Genomic DNA, 23,226 nt, shown 5'->3' with positions numbered 1-23,226 from the left:
GCCACGTGTGCTTTGTCAGCACTGGGAGGAGGATTGCTGTCCTTGCTCCCCTACCCTGTCACCTTTTCCTTCCCGCCCATCTCCTGCTCAAGTCTGCTCTCACCACCCATTCTTCCTTCCTTCCCTTCCGCCCTCTCCTCTCTCTGGTCCTCCAGACTTGCAACATCTCAGGAGGCTGGAGCAGGAGCAAAGGAGAAAGGAAGACAATCTGGGGGTTCCCGTTGCTCCCCAAATGCATCCCTTGGCCTTCCCCTCCTTTCTTGGAAAACATTTACTCATTTTTAAAGACTCAGCTCCAGTTTTCTGGGAAAAATGAAAATATTTCCTTTCAACACCAGTCTACATCCCATGGGAAAAGTAACAACCCTTACCTCGTGACGATCTTTCTACCTTCCACTGCCTTTGGTGGCCACCTCTTTGTAGGCCACCTCTTTAGCCAAAGCACTGCAGGGTTGCTGTCTTCCATCATTAACTTCTGGCAGTGAAACATGAAGGGGAGGCTGGGCTGAAAGTGAGGAATGGAACAGGCCAGGGGAATGCAGAGCCAATCACCCACCGTCCCCACACTCAGCAAGCCCCGATTCTGTGAAGGAAAACCACATGAACAAGAATCCCATGCAACTTCCAGCAGAGGTGCCTGTAGAATCCCACAGGACATAGATAATCCATTAACTGAGCTCTCCAGGAACTGGATTAGAACCCGTTAGATAAATCACTGCATCAAAGCCTAGAAGAATCCAGCCTGCCCTGTTTGCTGTTGTATCCTCAGCACTGGGCACCCTTTGGGCACTCAAGTAGAACTAAGAACACAACGCTGGGAGAGGAATCTCGCTGTTGTGCCAAGTGTACAGATATGGAGACTGAGGCGAAGAGGAGGAAGGTCACTGCTCCAAGGCCACACGGAAAGTAGCAGAGTTGGGAGTCTAACCAGCTGGGCTCAGTCCACAGTCTTAACACCTGTGCCCGTGGACTGATCGTAATAAATTAATTGTCTCGGGGAAGGGTGGATGAAGGAAGGGGTTCCCAGGGGGCAGTTTTCTAGCAGCCACTGACAAATGGAAGAGCTTTCCAGAGGGCAGGTGGGGGTGGCTGGAGGAAGGCCGTGGCGCTGTGGCCACATGATCACAGGAGCGTCTGCCATTCTCATCTTCCTCCTCCGCCTCCCTTCCGTGGCTCTGCTCCGAGAGTTTCCTGTGAACAACACAGGCGATTCTGATGCCTGCGTTGGATTTCTTTTAGAGCTGGAGTTCCGGAGCTTTTGTGTTTGGCTGCAGCGCAGGATGATACAGAATTTCCCTCCCAAGCAAGCCTTTATCTTTGGCAACCCATCGGAGCGAGATTTTGGCCTACTCGGGTGACGTGGCAGGCGCTCAGCTGGGGAGAGCCCAGGACACCCCGCGGCAGCTGTGGCAGCTGCTCAGACAGGACTCCTGCCTGAGGGACTGAGCGTGCCACTGTTCCCGTGGTGGTGTCACTAACATGTCCCCTTCCTCTCCCCGTTTTTGCTTTTGGTCTCTTCCATTAAGAGGAGGGAGAGCCTGGAAACAACCATATTTGGGGTTTTTTTTTTTTTTTTTTTTTTTTTTCATTTTTATTTGAAAGGCAGAGAGACAGAGACAGACAGAGAGAGCTTTCATCCCTCACCAAATGCCTGCAACAGCCAGAGCTGGGTCAGACTGAAGCCAAGAGCCCAGAACTCAATCTAGGTCTCTCTGTGAGCAACAGGGACCCAAGCACTTGATCATCATCTGCTGCCTCCCAGGGTGCATGTTAGCAGGAAGCTGGATTTGAAGCACAGGAGCTAGAATTCGCACCAGGCTCTCTGATAGGGGCTGCATATGTTCAAAGCTATGGCTTAATCACTGTACCAAACACCTACCCCTTGTGTTTGTGTTTTCACTGTTCCTGGTATGGCTTTTCTCACTTGGAACACTCCCATTGTGTATCTTAATGTCATGAAAAAGTCCTGGCTTAGAATCCAAGCCTAGTTGGATTCCAGTCCCAGATCTCCTAGCCTGATTTTATGGTATGACCCTGGAGAGGGAGGCATTGCAACCTCCCCTAAGTTCCAGTTCCCTTGTGTGCAAAATGGAACCGAGAGCAATATGTGGGGACCATGTGGGTTTAACCATAAGCCCAGGTAGCACACAGTAGGTGCTCCCTAAATACCAGATCATGGTACATATCTTTTCCTTGAGGGTAAGGTCCATTGTAAATCTTTCTTTTCCCCATAGAGCCAGAGACTTATGGAAATTAGATGCTCTACAAATGTCAGTAAGAATTAGCAAGTGAGGGAAATACGTGAATAAGTAAGTAAATAAAAGAGTGAATGAATGAATGAGAGGCCGAGAAGCCGCTCTCAACACTCATCTATGGCGTCCACTGATTTAAACACTGACCTCTCTTCTCCCAGATCTCAGCACATAACTATGGGCCCATGGGGTCAGCTGATCCCACAAGAGCCTCCTGGCTCCCTAGGAGCCGTTGGGGGCAACCTTGTGTGGGTCCTGTCGTGGCTCTTGCTCCAGCACCAGCCACAGGCCCCAAGACTCTCAGCCTGCAGAGAGGGTCTCCCACTCCAAGTCTAAACAGAAGAGGGTCCACCCCGGGGCTGCAGAGAGGGTCTCCAACCTGAGATCTGAGCAGACGGCACTCACCTCAGGCCAGCAGAGAGAGGGCCTCCTTGGAAGAAAAGCCAGCGGGAATTCCTTCAAGAAAGCCCAGAGCGCAGTGTATTTGCTCATTCTACTTCTGAAAAGACCCCCACCCCACAACCCTGCTAGTCAGAACGTTGGCATCAAGTCAGTGGCGAGATGTCTTCTTTTTAAAATGTCTTTGTGCCCTGGTCCCCAGATATCATCTCCTTTCCCCCCACCTCCCCTTTTCCCTGGTTTTCACAAAACACCATTTGTGGGAGTCAGTCTCCCAACCCTGGCACCGAGCCACAAAGTGAAGTAATTGCGCAATTAGAACTTAATTGCTGGATTTAATTTCGATTATTTTTTTCTTTACAACTCAATTGTTAAAAATGTGCCATCCTCGCCTTCGAATGTCTGATGAGTTCCTTGTGTCTGCCCCGGGAAGGGGCGGGCTAGTCGTTAGGGGGAGGAGGGGGAGAAGCAAAAACAGCAGGGGCGGGGAGGGAGGGGGCGGGGATTCTGCATATCAAGTGGGATTTAGGAAGCCAACCTTCCCTGTGAGAGCCAGCTGGGAGGGAGACTTCACTCCTGGATTTGGTAGCACAGGATTTTTCCCATGAATTCTACATTTAAAGTGACCCCTGATCTTGACAGATGTGTGCCCTATCGCTGCAGCACTGCTGTTCCCTGAGGACACACTGTGCGCCAGCAAGGCACGGGACATCGCTGATCTAAATCCTCAAAGCAACCCCACCACCAGGGGGCAGCTCTCCATCTTTCCTCATGGGGGATGAGGGGGGTAGGAGGTTCAGCAAGTTGGCCAAGGTCACACAGCTAATCGGTGTTAGAGCAGAATGAAGGCAGGAGCTGACTGTGTGTCTTCCTCGTTGTTTCCCTTGTTGTTTTAACAGCCTTACATACCTAAAACGCCCCCACTGGAGCGACACAAGTCTATGACTTCCAGGAAATGTGTAGGTGGGCAACCACCATCACAATCCAGTTTTTAACCAGGTCCATCACCGCAGGCTTCCCAGGTATTAATTCCCACTTCCAGTCTCAGCCCTAAGCATCCGCTGATCTGCTGTCTGACCGTGAGGAATTGCACACAGTGGTCGTCTTTTCGCCTCCAGCAGCCCTCACTGAGAACTGTATTTTTGCTGTTCATCCAGGTCATGGCACATATCAATAGTTCATCTGCTTTTATTGTTGGATAGTATCCCGTTGGAAGGAGAGATGGCATTTTTCTTCCTCGTGTTCCAGCTGATGGGCACTTGGGTTGTTTTCAGTGTGGGGAGCAGCTGCCTTTGTTTTTGTTGTTGTTGTTGTTTTTGTTTGTTTGTTTTCACCTGCCTCTCTCCAGCAGGCTTAGTGCAATGGCAGCTCCCGGAAAGGTGGTGATGTGAGTCCAGCTGGGAAAGAAAGACTGGGCTCCCTCCCTGCCTCTTCTGCTTAGAGCGATCCCAGCCCCCACCCACAACCCCACTCGATGCTACACCCCCAGGCTGCGCTCAGCTACTCAGCAGCAGCTGCTGCCAACTCTTCCCACGCTGGCCCTGGAGAGCAGGACGAGCTTTCAGCCCCACAGCTCCCTGTCCTCCCCAGCTCTTCTGAGGAATAATGGTGGGTGGGCGGTGCCACACTCCTGCCTCATCCTCCCTGCAACACACACCACTGATGGACACCTCTCCTAGCAGCAAGAACTCAGCTGTTGCTGATAGCTCTCCTGCCTACTGAATGGAACTGTAGCCCCGGCCATCCACATAACTCCAGGCAGGTTCTAACAGGACACCGGCTGCCCCACCCCTTTGTCTCGGCCTTAAGAACAGCACAGAGGGGCTGGCGCTGTGGCACAGCGGGTAAAACCGCCGCCTGCAGTGCTGGCATCCCATATGGTGCTGGTTCGAGTCCCGGCTGCTCCACTTCTGATCCAGCTCTCTGCTATGGCCTAGGAAAACAGTAGAAGATGGCCCAAGTCCTTGGGCCCCTGCACCTGTGTGGGAGACCCAGAAGAAGCTCCTGGCTTCGGATTAGCGCACCTCCGGCCGTTACAGATACTTGGGGAGTGAACCAGTAGATGGAAGAACCTCTCTCTCTCTCTCTGCCTCTCTGTAACTCTGCTTTTCAAGTAAATAAATAAATCTTAAAAAAAAAAAAAAAAAAAAGCGGGGTCAGCACCATGGCGCTCTAGGTTAATCCTCCGCCTGCGGCATCGGCAGCCCATATGAGCGCCGATTTTAGTCCTGGTTGCTCCTCTTCCAGTCCAGCTCTCTGCTGTGGCCCAGGAGGGCAGTGGAGGATGGCCCAGGTGCTTGGGCCCCTGCACCTGCATAGGAGACCAGGAAGAGGCACCTGGCTCCTGGCTTCTGATCGGCTTAGCTCCAGCCATTGCGGCCATTTGGGGGTGAACCATCAGATGGTTCTTTCTCTGCGTGTGTCTCTCTCTCACTATCTATAACTCTGCCTGTCAAATAAATAAAAAATCTTTAAAAAAAAAAAAAAAGCACAGCGACAGAGCGTGAACTTCGAGTTTAGCCTACATGGTTATGAACCCCAGCTTCTCCATGTGAGCCCTCCCAGAGCCTCACTCCGTTCCCTCTCTCAAAGTGAGAATAACAGCCGCAGCATCAGGATGACATAGCAATTCAAGGATGCAGGTAAAGGGTTAACCCAGCGAGCATCAGATGGAAAGCATTTAACCAGTGTTGAGTTGCAGACAGGAATGTGGTCCTAAAACCTGATTCAGGAGGGTGTCTTGGAGACCATCTCATTTCTCCAGTTCTACTCACACTTTAACTCCTTTCTCTCTCTTTTAACACTCCATTCTGCCTTTGCCCACGTATTATTAACAGCTTCACCTGTGCCCTTTGCTGCCAGTTAAAATGTTTACACCTCAATTTCCCCGACTGCAAAATGCAGGTAAGATCTCTTCCCAGTCTACTCAACAGAGCAGCTGATGAATAAGCGAGGGAGGGGGTATGCAGACGCACGTTGCCAAGGGTACCCTGTGCAGGTGATGCTTAGTAATTGGAAGCAAAGGAAACTTGCAGTGTGTTATGGGTTGGATTGTGACCACGCCTTTCTAAAGGGTGTATTCAAGTGCCAACCCATTAGCAACTTAGAAATTGGATCTTTGGAACCGGCATTGTGGACCAGTGGGCTTAAGCCGCCGCCTACAATGCTGGCATTCCATATGGGCATCAGTTTGAGTCCCAGATGCTCCACTTCTGATTCAGCTCCCTGCTAATGCACCTGAGAAAACAGCAGAAGATGGCCCAAGTCCTTGGATCCCTGAACCCACATGGAAGACCCGGATGGAGCTCCAGGCTCACTCACTCGCTCTCTCTTCCTCTTTCTGTAACTCTGCCTTTCTTTAAAAAGAAAATAAATAAATAGGTTCTTGAATGATGTAATACGTTTAAGTGAGGTCATCCTCAACCTGGGGGATCCCCATCCACTGACTGTTGTCCTTGTAAGAAGGGAAATTGTAATGCAGACACGGAAGGAAGAGCATCCTATGACAGCAGGGGCAGGAATCCGAAAGACGCAGCTGTGAGCCAAAGAGCACCAGGACTCTCAGGAACCACCGAGAGCTGGAAGGGGCGGCCTCCCGAGAGCGTGGCCCTGCCCAGACTTCCTTCAGACTCCCAGCCTCCAGATCCAGGAGACAATGAGTTTCTGTTGTTTTAAACCACCCAGCTCATGGGTTATTAGTTACGGCAGCCCCAGTGCCAGGTAATCACGCTGCTGGCCCGACAAGTCCACCTGCCCTCCGCCCTGACGACTGTCTGCCACCAGCACAGCCCTCACATGTTTTTCTCCTGCCCAATATTATGTCTGAGAAGTCATGGGTGGCATGGTGAAGATAAGGCAGCACGCGACACCTGAGCTAGCCAGGGCAGTTGCCAGGCTGCACAGTGGCTGACACCAGCAGGCACCGTGCCAGGGGTATGTGTTTGAGCCGCAGCCTTCTTTGCTGGTGGCTCCTGTTTATTTGCAAAGCAGAGAAAAGGGAAAGAAGTTGCTACGCTTAGGGACAGGTTCCTGCATGGTCCTTAAGACTCATTAAGCCCTGGTGGAAATGCAAATGAAAAATTACCTCTGATGTCCCCAGAGTCAGACTTCATCAGTTATTAATGAAACCCACCCCAAAATAGAGCTCAGAGGAGTGAGGCTTAGACAGCGAAGCAAAAGCTGAAGCACCCCAACCCCACCCCCAGGCCCTGCTCAGCCTCGCTGCTCCCTGCACATGCTTGCCCCTCCCCCTGTCTTTGCAACTCTATCCCTGTCTCTGTCTGTCCCCAGGTCCAGACTGGACTCAACTGCCCCTTCCACCATGAAGCCTTCCATGATCAACTTCAACCAGGGTTGCTAGACCTGTGAGCTGTGCAGTCACACATGCAGTGCACTCAGAAGGAACCCTTGTTTGGTTTAAAGTTCTGCTGTCGCCATCTTGAAATGCTCAACCTTTTTTTTTTTAAAGATGAAAGGAAAAAATGGATAGAGAGGGAGCGACAGAGAGAGAGAAAGAGATCTTCCATCCACTGGTTCACTCTCTTTTTTTTTTTTTTTTAAGATTTATTTCATTTATTTGAAAGAGTTACAGAGAGAGAGAGAGAGAGGTCTTCCATCCGCTGGTTCACTCCCCAGATGACTGCAACAGCCAGAGCTGAGCTGATCCGAAGACAGGAGCCAGGAGCCTCTTCCACGTCTCCCACACAGGTGCAGTGGCCCAAGGACTTGGGCCATCTTGTACTGCTTTCCCAGGCCATAACAGAGAGCTGGATCAGAAGTGGAGCAGCTGGGACTTGAACCGCTGCCCATATGGGATGCCGGCACTGCAGGCAGGGGCTTTAATCCACTGTACTACAGTGCTGCCCCCCCTCCGGTTCACTCTTGATTGGCCACAAAGGGCAGGGCTGGGCCTGGTCAAAGCCAGGAGCTTCTTCCAGGTCTCCCACATGGACAGCAGAGACCCTAGTACCCCAGCCATCTTTCACTGCTTGCGCATTAGCAGGGAGATGGATCAGAAGTGGAGCAGCCAGGATTGAACCGGCACCCATATGGGATGCCATTGCCACTGGTGGTGATTTTACCAGCTATGCCACAATGCTGGCCCCTAATCACTTTCGAATTACTGGCCTCAGACTTTCAATTTGCATTGGGCCCTAAGCTTTATGTAACTGATCTTGACTCCAAACTTCTCCAGCCGATCAGGCCGAGTAATGTCTCCTCCCTTGGCCCCACACATGATGCTATTTGTCTGTAAATCTTTTCATTTTTCACTCAGGGAACTCATCAAGCACTAGTCAGGGTGTAGGGTACTGTGCTGGGCACCAGGGATTGAGCTGCGAGAGGGCAGTTCTGGTCCTGGCACCTGCAGAGCTAGCAATCCAGCGTGAGGGAGGGGCAGGACACCTGTTACACAGGATACGGGCAGGCTGGAACCCTCTGACTTGCTGGAGTACTGGTCAGTTTCCACGTGTCTCTGGATTTCTGTGCACCTGCCCCTTCTCCATAAATACTACTCTGATGGATTCTACAGCGAAGACCAAAATCCCCAAGCTGGCCTGTGGGGCACCCACGTGGCCTGAGCCACTCACCCTCCGCTCCTCATTGCATCTCACTCCGCCCTCTCTGGACCTCTCCAGCCCGCTTTCAGTCTCCTGCACTTTCTTGTCACAGGCTTCTGCACATGATGCCCTTTTTGCCCCAAATGTGCTTCCCTTAATGAATTCCTTTGCAAATTCTCAGGTCTCAGTGTCAACACCATTGCCTTCAAGAAGCCTTCCTGCATTGCCCTGAGTCCTCCACATCCCACCCCACCCCAACACCATAACCACCACGTCAAACGGTTAGTATAGACCTCCTCCACCAGACTGTGGGCTCTGCTAGCACTGGGAACTGTGCCTTTGATTTCCGTTATATGTTCACCTCCTAGCCCTGTGCCTGAAACACAAAAGGTGCCTGATTAACAGGTTTTGAACTTAAAAGAGAGAGAGAAAAAAAATGATGGTCTACTGATGAGACCCGCATCCGATCTCCCAGGGCACATGGCCATCACTGAAAAAGTGATTGGATCAGGGCCGGCACTGTGGCACAGCAGGTTAACACCCAGGCCTGAAGCGCCGGCGTGCCATATGGGCTGTCTGTAACTCTACCTCTCAAATAAATAAATAAAATCTTAAAAAAAAAAAAAAGAGCAGTAGAGGCTAAAGCATCAGGCTCATTTTGCTCCCCACTCACAGCCCCAACAAGTGGAATCAGAAACAGCGGAGGCAGGTTCTAGCTCAATCGAAGAGTTGGATAGGAGAGATGACCTCCTTGGTCATGAGTTTGACATTGCAGGAGGTAGCCCTGCCCAGGCCAAAAAACACTCAAAGGAGTTCTTGCAGCATTGAAAAGAGGTATTGGGTTCCAGTAGGAATCTATGATTTTAAAATACAACACATACATGCCAGTTTCCTGGAAGTTATATTAGTTCTGCGTGTATCACACTAAATTGTTAAATACTAAGTCATCATTCATAAAGAGAATTTCTTTATATAAGGAACCAACATATACGCTTTACAAGAGCTGTCTCATTTATATTTGACCATAACTTTTTAGGGTATTTAGCACTCCATTTTTTAAGGATTTATTTGTTTATTATTTATTTGAAAGGCAGATACAGAGAGAGAGAGAAGAAGGGAGGAGAGAGAAATCTTCCGTCTCCTGGTTACTCCCCAAATGACTGCAATAGCTGGGACTGGACCAGGCTATAGCCAGGAGCCAGGAGCTTCTTCCAGGTCTCCCACTGGGATAGCAGGGGCCCAGACTTGGGCCATCCTATGCTGCTTTCCTAGATGCATTAGCAGGGAGCTAGATCAGAAGTGGAACAGCCGGAACTTGAACCGGCGCCCACATGGGATGCCAGCCCTGCAGGTGGAGGTGTAACCTTATACACCACAGCGCTGGCCCTATCCCCCTTTTTAAAGATGACAAACTGAGCCTTAAAGAGAATATCAATGAGAACTATTTTCAATATAAGTGACAGAACATCTGGCTCAAACTGGCTTAAATGAAAGAAGGGATTTATTGGGTTCCAAGGCTGAGAAGACCAGAGAAGGGGGTTCCAGGCTGTGCATGACCCAGGTGCTCACGCCACATCAGTAGTACTCTGGCTCTCTGCTGCTGCACAGCCTGCCTTTCTCTGTGCATTGCTTCATCTTCAGCGCCTCCTTGCACTGAGCCAAAAATGACCAGAGAAGTTCTTAAACATGAATTTTCACTGCTTCCTGTTTTCCAAAGAAAAAGCACACTCTTTGCCAAAAGCCCCAGCAGTGGTCTCTTTGCATCTCCTTGGACCACACTGTGATTACATTAAGGATCCTGATATGAGGAGATTTATCCAGGTATGGCCTGAATGTCATGACAAACACCCTTATACACAAGAGGCAAAGGCAGATTAGACAAACCCAGATGAGGGGAAGATGCAGTGGGACCATGGAAGGCAGAGACAGGAGTGAGGCAGCTGCAAATCAAAGAAAGTCATCAACCAGCAAAAACTGAGAAGCAAGAAATGGATTCTCCCCTAATGTCTCCAGAAGACACAGGACCCTGGTAGCACCCAGATTTTGGCTTGGTGATACTGTGGCCTATCAAACTATGGGAGAATATAGTTTTGTTATTGTTAATACTTGCTGTTATTACTTTTATTATTTCTTTACTTGAGAGACAAAGACAGACAGAGATCTTCTATCCACCCAGTAGATGCCTGCCACAGCCAGGGCTAGGCCAGGCTGAAGTCAGGAGCCCCAAACCCTATAGATGGCAGTGACTCACATGTTTGATCCATCACCTTGCTGCCTCCCAGGGTGTACAGTAGCAGGAAGCTGCATTGGAAGTGGAGTGAGGACTTGAACCCGAGCACCACAGTATGGCATGCATGCATACCACTGCACCAAACACCCTCCCCATATTTCTGTTGTTTTAAAACCCCATATTGCATTCATCTATTACAGCAGCAACAGGAAACTAATACATATTTATTACCCGCAGGCTTCAGCACCAGGGCACTATAGGGCTTGCTCATGTTGCCACAGAAGCTCGGTATGGGCCCATGGGTGGGACAAGTCTTTCTGTAAAGCCATTCCTACACTGGGGAGCAAATGACAAGCTTATTCTATTCAGAAGTTACTGTGAACCACCACACAAAAGTGCAAACCCAATTCAACTTACCCCTCATAAATTCGCCAAATTCTCCAGCCACTCCAACACTGTCTCTCAAAACAGGAGGTGCAAGGGAGGACAGTCAGGGTGGGAAGAGACAGTGATCATAACTGACTACAGTGTGAGGCTCTTATTTTTGCAGATTTTACAAAAACATATGAGCATGTGAAGATGTTGCCAGGGCTCCTCCCAGAACCCTGCAAGTGGTTGTGCAAGCCACCTGCCCTGATGGACCTCTAATGGGGTCCCTGTGGCCCTAAAACTAGACTGCAAAGGGACAAAGTAGAAACAGGGCACCAGCAAGGACACTCATGAATCCAGCTGAGACACGTCGTGGGCTGACAGCAGCCAGGTAGCAGGACAGCCAGGGGAAGTGGTCTGGCCATGTTCCAGGTGGCTTTTGAAGGTCAACCAATGAGAGATCTTGATAGATTGAATGTGGAGTGTGAGACAATGAGAGAAGTCAAGGGTGGTGGCCCACTCTGGCTGTGAGCAGCTGGAAGGATGAGCCTGCTCTACTGAGAGAAGGAATCCTTTCAGAAAGTACTCCCTGGGGCTGGCGCTGTGGCATAGTGCGTTAAAATCCTGGCCTGAAGCACCAGCATCCCATGTGGGCGCCGGTTCTAGTCCCGGCTGCTCCACTTCTGATCCAACTCTCTGCCATGGCCTGGGAAAGCAGTACAAGATGGCCCAAGTCCTTGAGCCCCTGCACCCGTGTGGGAGACCTAGAAGAAGCTCCTGGCTCCTGGCTTCGGATCAGCACAGCTCCGGCCATTGCAGCCATCTGAGGAGTGAACCAGCGGATGGAAGATCTTTCTCTCTGTCTCTACCTCTCTCTGAAACTCTGTCTTTCAAATAAACAAAATAAATCTTTAAAAAAAAAAGTACTCCCCAATCTGCAGTCCAGAAAGCCCATGGAGAAAAAAAGAGATTGAACTGGCTCCATGTTTCTTTTGTTTCTTTCTTGGCCTTTGCATCTCTTGTTGTCCTGTCTTCTCCCTGCTTCTGCTTCCCCAAGGAAACACCTGCTCCGCCCTACTACACCGTAGCTTCTCTCGCCTCATCTCAGTTCCTTGTCTATGCCTGGCTCGGCTTCTTGCTCCCTTTTAGGGTCTACTCTGGGCTGCAGGAGGTTCCCTTGTCTCCCTGGGGGTGGTGCAGAGGCACATTGGAGCAGGCTTCCCGAGCCTGAGCCCAGTGTGCTCATGAAGTGGCTTGGTCCCCACCCACCACCTCGCCCCCCTCCTTCTGCGCCTCTGCCAGCTGGCTCCTCCCACAGACTGCCGGAGAGGGGAAGGGAGAGAATACTTGGGAGTCTTAACTACCAAAATCTGCATTCTCTCGCCCCAGCAGAGCCTGGGAGATTCAAAACCAGTGGGGGTGCTGTGTGTGTTGGAGGGAGGGCTAGGCCTGGCATCATTGCCAGTTCTAGTGCCTAAGTCATATTCTATCTTGGAAAAGTCACATTCTCTGTCAAAAGTCACAGCATGTTTCCTGGACAGCATCCACTTCGTTAAAGCTACTCCTGCACAGAACAATAATCATAATCTCTAGTGTGATAGCTACAACCTCTGCAGCAGGTGCCGTTGCCACCATTTTACAGATGAGTAAACCAAGGCTAAGGTTGGCCTCCCTTTCTTTGATAAAGTTTTATTTTATTCATTTGAAGGCCAAAGTTACAGAGAGGGAGAGATAGAGAAAGAAAGATCTTCCATCCTCTTATTCACTCCCCAAATGGTCACAACAGCCAGAGCTGGGCCAACCTGAAGCCAGGAGCAAGGAATGTCTTCCTGGTCGCCCGTGTGAGTGCAGGGGCCCAAGCTCTTGGTCCATCCTCCACTGCTTTCCCAGGCACATTAACAGGGAGCCAGATCAGAAGTAGAGCAGCCAGGACACAAACCAGCGTCTACATGGGATGCCAGCACCTTGCAGACGGTGGCTCAACCTACTACACCACACCGCCGGCCCCGGGTGTCCCTCCTAAGTCACCAGTGGAACCTGTCCAGTTCTGCTCCTTTCTTTCTATGTGGCTGCTCCTCTCTATGTGGCTGCTCCTCTGCCTAAAACTCTCCCCTCCCAGCTCTTCTGCAGCCAAATCCTTCCCATCCCCTCCTCCTTCACAGCCCAGCTTAAATATCACCTCCTCCTCCAAGAAGCTTCCCTCACCGTCCTCTGCAGTATCTCCCCACCACTCCTCACTCCTCTCCATCCATCCTCTGTTTTCTTTTCAAAACCCCACATGACCTATATTGTTGTGTTTGTTTGTCTGCCTGCTTAGAGTATGGCTCTCCTCACCAGCCCCGTGAGGGCACGGGCCTTCTCTGACTTATTCACTCTCACACTTGGAAACCACCCTAGCACTCAATAAGCAAAGTCCTTGACTAACTCCTCAATCAATTCCCTGGTCCAGACATCGCATGCCGTCCTCTACATTCATGTTCAGTGTGTTGTGTTGGTGAGATTCTTCCCCATGGTGCAGGCCATTCTGGGGAGACCTGAAGCCCCGTGGTGGAGCTGGCACCAGCTGTCCCTGAGCGCCAGGCAGCTTGAGCAGCTACAGGTGAGCAGAAGGGTCTCTCCAGGATGTGTACAAACCACACTGCCCCAACAACAAATCAAACACAGACACAGAGTGTCGGCAAAGATAAACTGTTATTTGGAATCTAATAATGCTCCAAAGTGCAAAGTGCAAACAGGAAACACACAACAAAGCAAACTTCAGCAAATACTGTCACAGGTTCAGTCTTTCACTCATTCTCATCTTTCTCCTTCAACAAGGGTTGACGTGCACCTGCTCTGCAGCCCCACTAAGCACAGAAGAGCCAGGAACGCAGGTCTGATCAGAAATGAGGCAAGAAGCAAATGTCACCCCTCGGAGGATTACAAAGGAGGCTGATGGGCCGGGGAAGGCTCCCTGAGGAAGTGAATCCGGAACTGAGACTCAAGGAGTGAGTAGGCGTTGGGGAGAGAGCACCATTGACTGACAGGAGAGCGGAAAGTCCCAACAGCTGGAAGAAAGCCAGTATGGCCAAATAAAGGGTGAGGGATACACAGCCAAAAATGCACCAAATGCGCTGTTAGAGCTTAACCAGTGGCTACAATAGGAAAGTGCTTCTGTGCCATTTGGCAAATTCAGCCACGGCCTTAGCACCCCAGGTAATCCCTCAGCAACCAGGCTCTTCCCTCAAGACCCCCAGCAGTTGAAGAGTTAACCCCACCTGCACAACAGTTAAGTTGCTTGACCCCTGGAGGCATTACCATGCAGGGAGGGGGTTGGGCAAAGACCCTACTGGTCTTTGGAGGCCCAGGTGGGGAGGTGGCCCTTTTTGAGAAGCAGAAGGCAATATCTGGGGGCAGGGGCGCCCTTAAGCATCAGTCCCGGAGGCAGCACGGAGCGCCCTGTACCTTCAATTACTCAGAGAGGAAGGGGTCTTGGAACAGGGGTTTGCACCAAAAATGGACACAAGGGGCCTGATTCCAGAGGTACTCAAGAGGCAAACTCGAAGGCAAATACCAAGGATGACTATGGAAGCGTGACTCACAGGACTGGAGAGATGGAGGGAAGGAACATGGTTTGGAGGCAACTTTGGGGCCACTGACTCTAAAGCCACATTTTTCTCCTAGTGAACAAGTGGAGCTAGCACCAAAGGCTACTGATGACCCTCAGAGACCGCTTCCATCAGACTCACAGATCATCTATAAAGTTGTAATTTTACATTTTCATTACATTTAAATGTGATGACACCTCTAGCCCTCTACATGCTCAGTTGAAGCTTTTGCATCGATGGCATGTTCTAGAATTTGTACTGTCCCATGTGGTAGCTGCAGCCCACATATGGTTACAGAGCACTTGCAATTTTACTTCATTTAATTAATTTAATGTAAATAGCCTCATGTGGCTACTGGTTATTAGATGGGACAATGAAGTTCTATAATGTACTAGCAATTTACAGGAAATATGGAAGAAATAAACTACTCCAGTGGCCTGCAACCAGCCTGATCCAGGCTGCAAAACATGCAGGGCCAAAACAGCAACAGTTTCTTCAACAAATAAACTGCAAGGATTAGAACAGAGATACAGAGGGCCACTAAGCCTTTTTACTGTAAAGTAAATTTAAAATGGTATCTCAAAAACTAAAAAAAAAAAAAAAAAAGAAAGAAAAAAGAAAGGGAGAAGGAGGGAGGGTGGGAGGAAAAAAAGGGGGAGAGAGGGAGGAAAGAAATATCATTATGTTCTCAGAGCTGTATCTACAAACCACATTGAATTGTTAAGAACTAATTAAAAATTTAAAAAAATAGGGGCTGGCACTGTGGCACAGTAGGCTATGCCTCCGCCTGCAGCGCTGAGTACCATAAGAGTACCGATTCATGTCCTGGCTGCTCCTGTTCCAATCCAGCTCTCTGTTATGGCCAGGGAAAGCAGTGGAAGATGGCCCAAGTGCTTGGGCCCCTGCACCCATGTGGAAGACCCAAAAGAAGCTCCTGGCTCCTGGCTTCGGATCTTCCAGCTCCAGCCATTGCAGCCATTTGAGGGGGTGAGCCAGAGGATGGGAGACCTTTCTCTCTGTCTCTCCCTCCCTCTGTCTGTAACTCAACCTCTCAAATAAATAAATAAAATCTTTTTTAAACAATTTTTAAAATAAAGGGATTTGCAAAAATATTTTAAAAATAAATAGTTGTTTTTAAATTAAGAAAGAAAAAATACTTAAAAGATATATTAAGCCAATCACAATATGTGGGTCTCCTCTATACCCTATTCAAACAATAACAATGGAAAAAAGTTACAAAATGACATTTACTAGATGAATAAAAATTTGAATGCCATCTTAATAATTGATTATATGAAAGAAATATTAATCATCCTCGTTAGGTTGATAATGCATTTTGGTTATGTTTCTTGAAAGTTCTTATTTTTCTCAGACACATAGTGAAATATTAGTGAATGACGTTCTATGATGCCTGTTGTTTGCTTCAGAATGATAAACAAGGAAGGCAGGGGGTGTAGCAGGATTAGTCACAAGTTCAAGGCCAGGGGCTGGATGACCATAAGTTCAGAAGATTACACTGACTCATACTGATCATAGAACATCATTCACTAATATTTCACTAGGTATAGTGAGAAAAATAAGAACTGTCAAGAAACATAACCAAAATGCATAAGTTGTAAAATTATACTTATGAAATGCATGCAAATAAATAAATAATAGAACCTCCCCATGATTATAAATTTAAAATTAAATTCAGCAAAATGATGTGTCTCCCAAATAAAAGACCCTTCAGGCGTAACAGCAGCCTTGCCAGGAGCCCTGTGGCTGCTCAGTTGTGACATCCGTCACACTGTCCCCAGGAGCAGTGCCTTGGGAGAAGCTCCTCTCTCTTTGCACCTGCCATCTTCCTCGCAGGATGGTGAAAGCAAAATAAAACTGAATGAGGGATGAATGAGGGACGCCCTTTTTATCTTTACCTGCCAAAAAACAAGCTTCTGGAGGTCAGTCATTTCTCACTCTTTCCAAAATTGCTATGTCTGTGCCCAAAGTTGTTCTAACTTAGTCAAAAAGCATCTTGACGTCCAGCTTCCGCTCTTCCACCCACCCCCCAGCTCTGGACTTCGTGGACTGAGATATTTTCATTTTCCCAGGCAGTGCAATGCTCACCCAGGACTCTTGCATGAGTGAGCTGCGTCATCATCAGGCAACAAGGAAGGGCAGGGGTAAAGCAGGAACAAAACCCAAACATGGGTTTAAGCAAATCAGTAAAGCGAGTTACCAAACTGAGATTCCATCCCGTGCAGATTAATGATAGACAGCCTTCAGAGGCTGTCCCTCTTTCTCTGCAGTGATCCTTGGGCTGCATGTCTGCAAATACCAGTGAGGATACTAATAGTTGTCTTGCTTATTTCTCCCTAGGCAGAAGGTTTTCAGGGAAGACAGATATCCTCATCCATTCTCTATTGCTAATAGCACAACACCACAGACTGGGGAAGTTATAAAGAAAGGGGGTTTATTTTGAATCATAGCTGCAGTCCAAGGGCAAGGGGCTGCATCTGTGACAGCCTTGCTAGCACAGTCCTGAGAAAGCATGCAGCAAGAGACAGGGAGCCTGCAAGAGACCTAGCGCGGTGGCGCAGCAGGTAAAGCCACTGCCTGCAGTGCTGGCATCCCCTGTGGGTGCCGGTTCAAGTCCCGACTGCTCCACTTCCAATCTAGCTCTCTGCTATGGTCTAGAAAAGCAGTAAAAGATGTCCCAAGTCCTTAGGCCCCCTGCACTCACATGAGAGACCCAGAGGAAGCTCCTGGCTTCAGATTAGCCCAGCTCTGGCCATTGTAGCCATCCTAGGGAATGAACCAGCAGATGCAGGACCTCTGTGTGTGTGTGTGTGTGTGTGTGTGTCTGCCTCTCTGTAACTCCGCTTTCAAATAAATAAATCTTTTAAAAGAGAGAGACTTAGCCAAACACATTTGAAATAACCCATTAACTCATTCATCCATTCATCCCTCCATAAGGGCCTCTTAAAGGTCCACCTTGTTACACCTCCTCATATCTCACAACGGGCATTAAATTTCAACATGAGTTCCAGAGAGGACAAACCATATTCAGTCCATAGCAATGGGATTCTCTGCTCCATGCATGATTCCGTCCAGGTAGATCTGAAACACTGAGTCACAAGTCTGCTGTGAGGTGCTGTGCTCAAGGGCAGACACCTGCCTGGGACCCATCTGTTCTGCTCACCCCACCACTGGATCTAAGTGTAGAGCAGATTGCAATGCACCTGTCAAATCCATTGCCTGGGATGTAAAGACATTTGCATATCGGAAAGACTCAATATGTATTAGTTTAATCGATTGAAATATATGCATGCCTACAGAGATCTGGGTATGTACATATGTAAATATGTTTATGCAAAGACGCCTGCCAAAACAGCATATGGGAAGCTGTAATATGCAGAATATAAAATGAGAGATGCTCCATTGTTGAAGTCATTCCTCCTCCAATTCACCTTGCAAAACATCCCATGCACATCTCAAGAGGATGCTGTCTGACCTTTGGTCAGTAGTCATCAGGGACTATGTGCCACATCCTCTCCCATCTCCTTCCTGACTCTCTGACCATGCTTTGCACAACCTGTGAAACCCGCTTCTCAAATGGCAGTGTTCACGGGGCTCCAGCCAGCCTTAATCTCTTGCCTACCCAGCATACACACTCTCTCTGGTATGTTCAGCCACTCCTGTCTGCTTGCATACTACCTGTTTATTTATCCCCAGAACATATTCCAAATCCCAATCAGCCCTGAACATGCAGCTGCTTCCTGTCATCTCCTGAATGTCAAGTCCCTCAGTGTACAGTGCCTTCCCCGCGGAGACCCTGCTTCCACGGAGCCTCTTTCAAACCCCTGGCTCCTCGTTGTCTTTCCCCAGCCTCTTGTTTCTGGAATTCCCTGGCACTTGCAAGACAGCACAAGCTCTTCTACCTCCCAGGTGTCTACCAGCTCACAGGAAACTCGTGCGTTCTACAAAAGGCCACTCTACTCCCCTACTCACATAGGTGGAAGGGCTGGATCAGTCCGTTTGTTTCATTAGCAGGTGTTGAGTTGGGGAAAAAGATTCCAGGATTATCACCAGGTCCTTCTCCTGGATCTATGAGTAGGAAGTGATGGAAAAGGCTCAGAGAACCAGGCTCATCTATCCTCTTACAAACCATGGGAAAGGGATGTCTACCCTCCCCAGTGTGAGACGTGCGGCACCTCTGCGCCCTCATTTGGGTCTACATGCCAATTCCATGACAACAGGAGAAGCCCCAATTCCCCCCAGCCCAGATAAGTTTTTATGTCCCAGAAAAAGAGCAATCCACAAGCAAGTCTCTTTCCAGAATCCCTGGTGTTCTGCTTGCCTTACAGGCTCTGTGTGCTGTGCCTAGAGCTTTCTGACGGGCCTGCATCCCACCACTTCCACTCCTGCCCCTCCAGCCCATCCCCCACACCCACTGGCGTGCCTGCCCTCCCACTCATCACCTTCGTTCTGTTTAACCGTAGAAGCGAGACATGATTGCCACTCAGAAAACAGAGAAGGCAAAGCCTTCCACTCCAGGTGTTAAACTTTTATTGGTTGAAACTTTATGTATCAATATAGAATTTGAGAAAAATGCCCCCAAACAGTAGGAAATAATAAAGACTGAAAAGTAAAGGTCTCCTTCTTTCTCTCTTTCCAACCCCTTTTCTCCTAAGTAACAACTTGCATTTCCATCCTAGAAGTCTCCACACACACATAGATGTATTATGATTCCATGTAAACACACACAAATGCGTGCTTCCACACACAGAGATGCAATCATATGTATCTTGGAGTTTTTTTCACTTGATAATAAATCTTGGGACCTTCTCATGTGAGCACAAACAGATCCTCCCTTGTTTATAGCGGCTGCATCATCAGCTTTGGCATCAACTCGCCTTAAGGTGCTTAACCGGTACCCTCTGATGGCTGTCTTGGTGGTAAAACTCTGTATTGACCACTTCAGTTCTGATGGTTAGTTCCCTATGTCAAGTTGTTGAGGTTTGAGTACCAGCTATTTAATCAAACACAAATCTAGGTGCTATGTGGGTATTCTGCAGATTTGGTGAATATTTCCATCAATCAACTTGAAGTGAAGCAGATTTTCCTCAGTAATGTGAGATGGCCCCATACAATCAGTGGAAAGACATAATAGTGAAAATTGAGTTTTCCCAGGGAAGAAGTGCTGTCTACAGATTGTAGTATCAACTCCTGCCTCAGTTTCCAGCCTGCTGGTCTACAGAGCTTGTATGTATTACATGGGAGAACTTCAAAAAGTTCTAGAAAGTAGAACACAAAGATGTTTATTTTGGTGAAAAATAGTTTGAAATCTATGCATAGTGTTTTCATAATATGTATTTTTCATATTGAAGGAAAATCTTCCATTTTGAAGATCCCTTGTGTGTATGTATTTGCATATAGTATGCATTATATGTCTACTTATATAGAGGGATCACAAACATATAAACAGTAAGATAAATGTATGCATATGTGTATAATTGTATTTATATAGGGATCAGATGTGATGTATAGAGTAGGATGGACACGTGTGTACATGTAATTCGTACATATTTATATAGAGATCAGATAGGATTGTGTACAGTAGGATGGATACACGTGTACATGTATTGCATATGTATTTATATAGAGAGATCAGATATGAATGTACACATGCATTGGGTACATGTCTACATGCATTATTGCCTCCAGGGTCTATTTCTGGAGAACCCTAACTGATGAGTCAGCCCTTTGACATGTCTCACATCAACTGTCCATTTCAGAGTCTCCCAGTGTGCTCAGAGTAGAGCCCTCTAGGACGAAGAATACACCCATCCAGCCTTGCCCTCCCTCCCACCTGACCTCTCCCATCTGCCCTCCCTTCATCTCCAATACAGCAACACAAAAGCACCCATGGTTCCCCAACTAGTGGTGCTTCCTGGCCTCACCTCACAGCCTCCTTTCTATAACACTATTCCTGCCCTACTCTATCTCCAGTCTCTCCTGAGATTTTACCTCCTTTGAGAAGCTTTGCCTTACCTTCCCAGGTGGTAGTAGTGGTCTTCCTCTGAGGTCCCAGAGCACCCAATAGTTCCCATAAGACACTTCGTATACACAGGTATCTACAGACACCTATGAATATATATGTCCATAGATAATATTTGTCACCTTGTACTTACACTAGTAGTAACATAGACCATGAATATTGCCATGTATTAATAGTTTACATAATCGGCTGGCGCCGCGGCTCACTAGGCTAATCCTCCGCCTTGCGGCGCCGGCACACCCGGTTCTAGTCCCGGTCGGGGCGCCGGATTCTGTCCCGGTTGCCCCTCTTCCAGGCAAGCCCTCTGCTGTGGTCAGGGAGTGCAGTGGAGGATGGCCCAGGTGCTTGGGCCCTGCACCCCATGGGAGACCAGGAAAAGCACCTGGCTCCTGGCTCCTGCCATCGGATCAGTGCGGTGCACCGGCCGCAGCGCGCAGGCCGCGGCGGCCATTGGAGGGTGAACCAACGGCAAAGGAAGACCTTTCTCTCTGTCTCTCTCTCACTGTCCACTCTGCCTGTCAAAAAAAAATAGTTTACATAATCCATATGGCCTCCATCAGTGAGGTCTTATTTGACATTTGTTTTGCTGTAATGAAAAGTGAATGGAGTGGATCAGAGGACACTCTGTATGGAAAGCCCCAGCACTGCTTCCTGAAACTTCTGCTTCAGTTTTTCAAGTCAAGTTTATTGAGGTACACTTTGCAAACAATAAAATTCACTTTTAATAAATTGTAAAATTTGATGAGATTTAGGACATGTTTTCAGACGTGTAACTACCATCACTGTTGCAATATGGCATATTTTCATGACCACAGAAAAGTACCCTGACATCCTGTGAAGTCAACCCCTTCACCTCATCTTCACTCCTGGTAAACAGTGAGCTGCCTCCTGCTACTTCTAGAGCTTTGTTTGCTTCAGTGTTTTATGTGTGTGTGTGTATATATATATATATATATACACACACACATTATATATATTATGGCAGGAAAATTTTCATCTGTCTTATGCACTTTTGTCTCTTCAATGCCTAATTCATGTCTAAGGACATTGTAGTTACTTCGTATTTGTTGGAAGAAAAGGAGCGAATGCACCAGTCCGTGAGGTGCAATGTGGCTCTTCTGGGGAGTTATGACTGAAAGCACTGGAAAGCTCCAGCTGTGGAGGCTGCCGTAGAGTCAGTGGTTTGGGAGCTTGTCTCAGGTCATGATAAGGCTGCCACGTCGCCTCTGAAAGCCGCAGGCTCTTGCACAGGCAGGGTGCACCGGACCTCAGGTGGCCCTCTGTAGATACATGTAGAATTTATTTGCAATTTTTCTCTACTAGTTAGAGCCTTATGTCATTAGCAAGTGTGCAAACATATATGTAGGATAAATTCTTGGAGGTGATACTGCTAGGTTCAGGGAAAGGTGCATGTTTGACTCTGAAACCCATCATCATATGGCCATATAAAGAGGGTAGGCAACAGCAGGCGCTACTGATTTCCCTGCCCTTAACAACAACGCGTTAGCGACTGGTGCCGCGGCTCACTAGGCTAATCCTCCGCCTTGCGGCGCTGGCACACTGGGCTCTAATCCCGTTCGGGGCGCCAGATTCTGTCCTGGTTGCCCCTCTTCCAGGCCAGCTCTCTGCTGTGGCCAGGGAGTGCAGTGGAGGATGGCCCAAGTGCTTGGGCCCTGCACCCCATGGGAGACCAGGAAAAGCACCTGGCTCCTGGCTCCTGCCATCGGATCGGCGCGGTGTGCCGGCCGCAGCGCGCCGGCTGCGGCGGCCATTGGAGGGTGAACCAACAGCAAAGGAAGACCTTTCTCTCTGTCTCTCTCTCTCACTGTCCACTCTGCCTGTCAAAAAAAAAAAAAGTGTTAGCAAACATCTTCATTTCTGCCTGCCTGCAGATGAATGTGGCATCTCACCAGAGTTTTAGTGTGCACGTTTTTAGCTGGACAGTGAGCACTTTTCCTGTGTTTAAAGGCCCCTTTTATTCTTTTTTCTATGAAGTTGGAACTCCCTGTTCATGTCCTTGCTTTTCCTTTGAGTTATTAGTCTTTTTTCTTTATTCATCTGTAGGAGTTTATGTCAATATCAAGGAAATTAGCTCTTCCTGTCTCATATGTTGGAAACATTTTTCCAACCAAATTTGTTGCCTATCTGATGACTTCACAGTAATTTTTACAATGCAGAAAAGTTAATTTTATAATACCACGTTTCTCGATCTTTTCTTTTTCTTAAAAAAAAAGATTGATTAATTTAATTGAAAGGTGGAGCATCAGAGAGAGGGGTGGAGACAGAGAGAGACAGAGAGAGCTACCATCTACTGGTTCACTCCCCAAAATGGAGCAACAGCTAGAACTGGGCCAGACCAGAGTCAGGAGCCAGGAATTCCATCCAGGTCTCCTATACATGTGGCAGAGGTCCAAGCACTTGGATCATCTTCTGCTGCTGCCTTCCCAGGTACCTTCGTAGAGAGCTACATTGGAAGCAGAACAGCCTAGACTTGGACTAGTGCTCCAATATGGGATGCCGGCTTCACAAGCAACTTAACTGCTGTACTCTAGGCTGGCCCCAATTTTCTTTTCTTAAACAGATTCTGGATTTTGTAGCAGGTTAAAAAAGACAAAGTTCTTCCCCCTTTGGGTATCACTTAAATAAAATCTCCCTTGTTTTCTTTTAATACTTTCATGAGGTTTTTTTTTTTCTTAATTTAAATCTTTGCTCCATCTGGAAGTTCTTTGGTGGAAGGAACTACGCAGCACTCTAAACTTTGTTTTAGATGACTCCCATGTGTCTAAACATT

This window comes from Oryctolagus cuniculus, chromosome 6 (assembly GCF_051225735.1).
Source record: "Oryctolagus cuniculus isolate XC-2025 breed Fujian yellow rabbit chromosome 6, ASM5122573v1, whole genome shotgun sequence".
NCBI lineage: Eukaryota > Metazoa > Chordata > Mammalia > Lagomorpha > Leporidae > Oryctolagus > Oryctolagus cuniculus.
Note: the sequence above shows the minus strand (reverse complement) of the source record.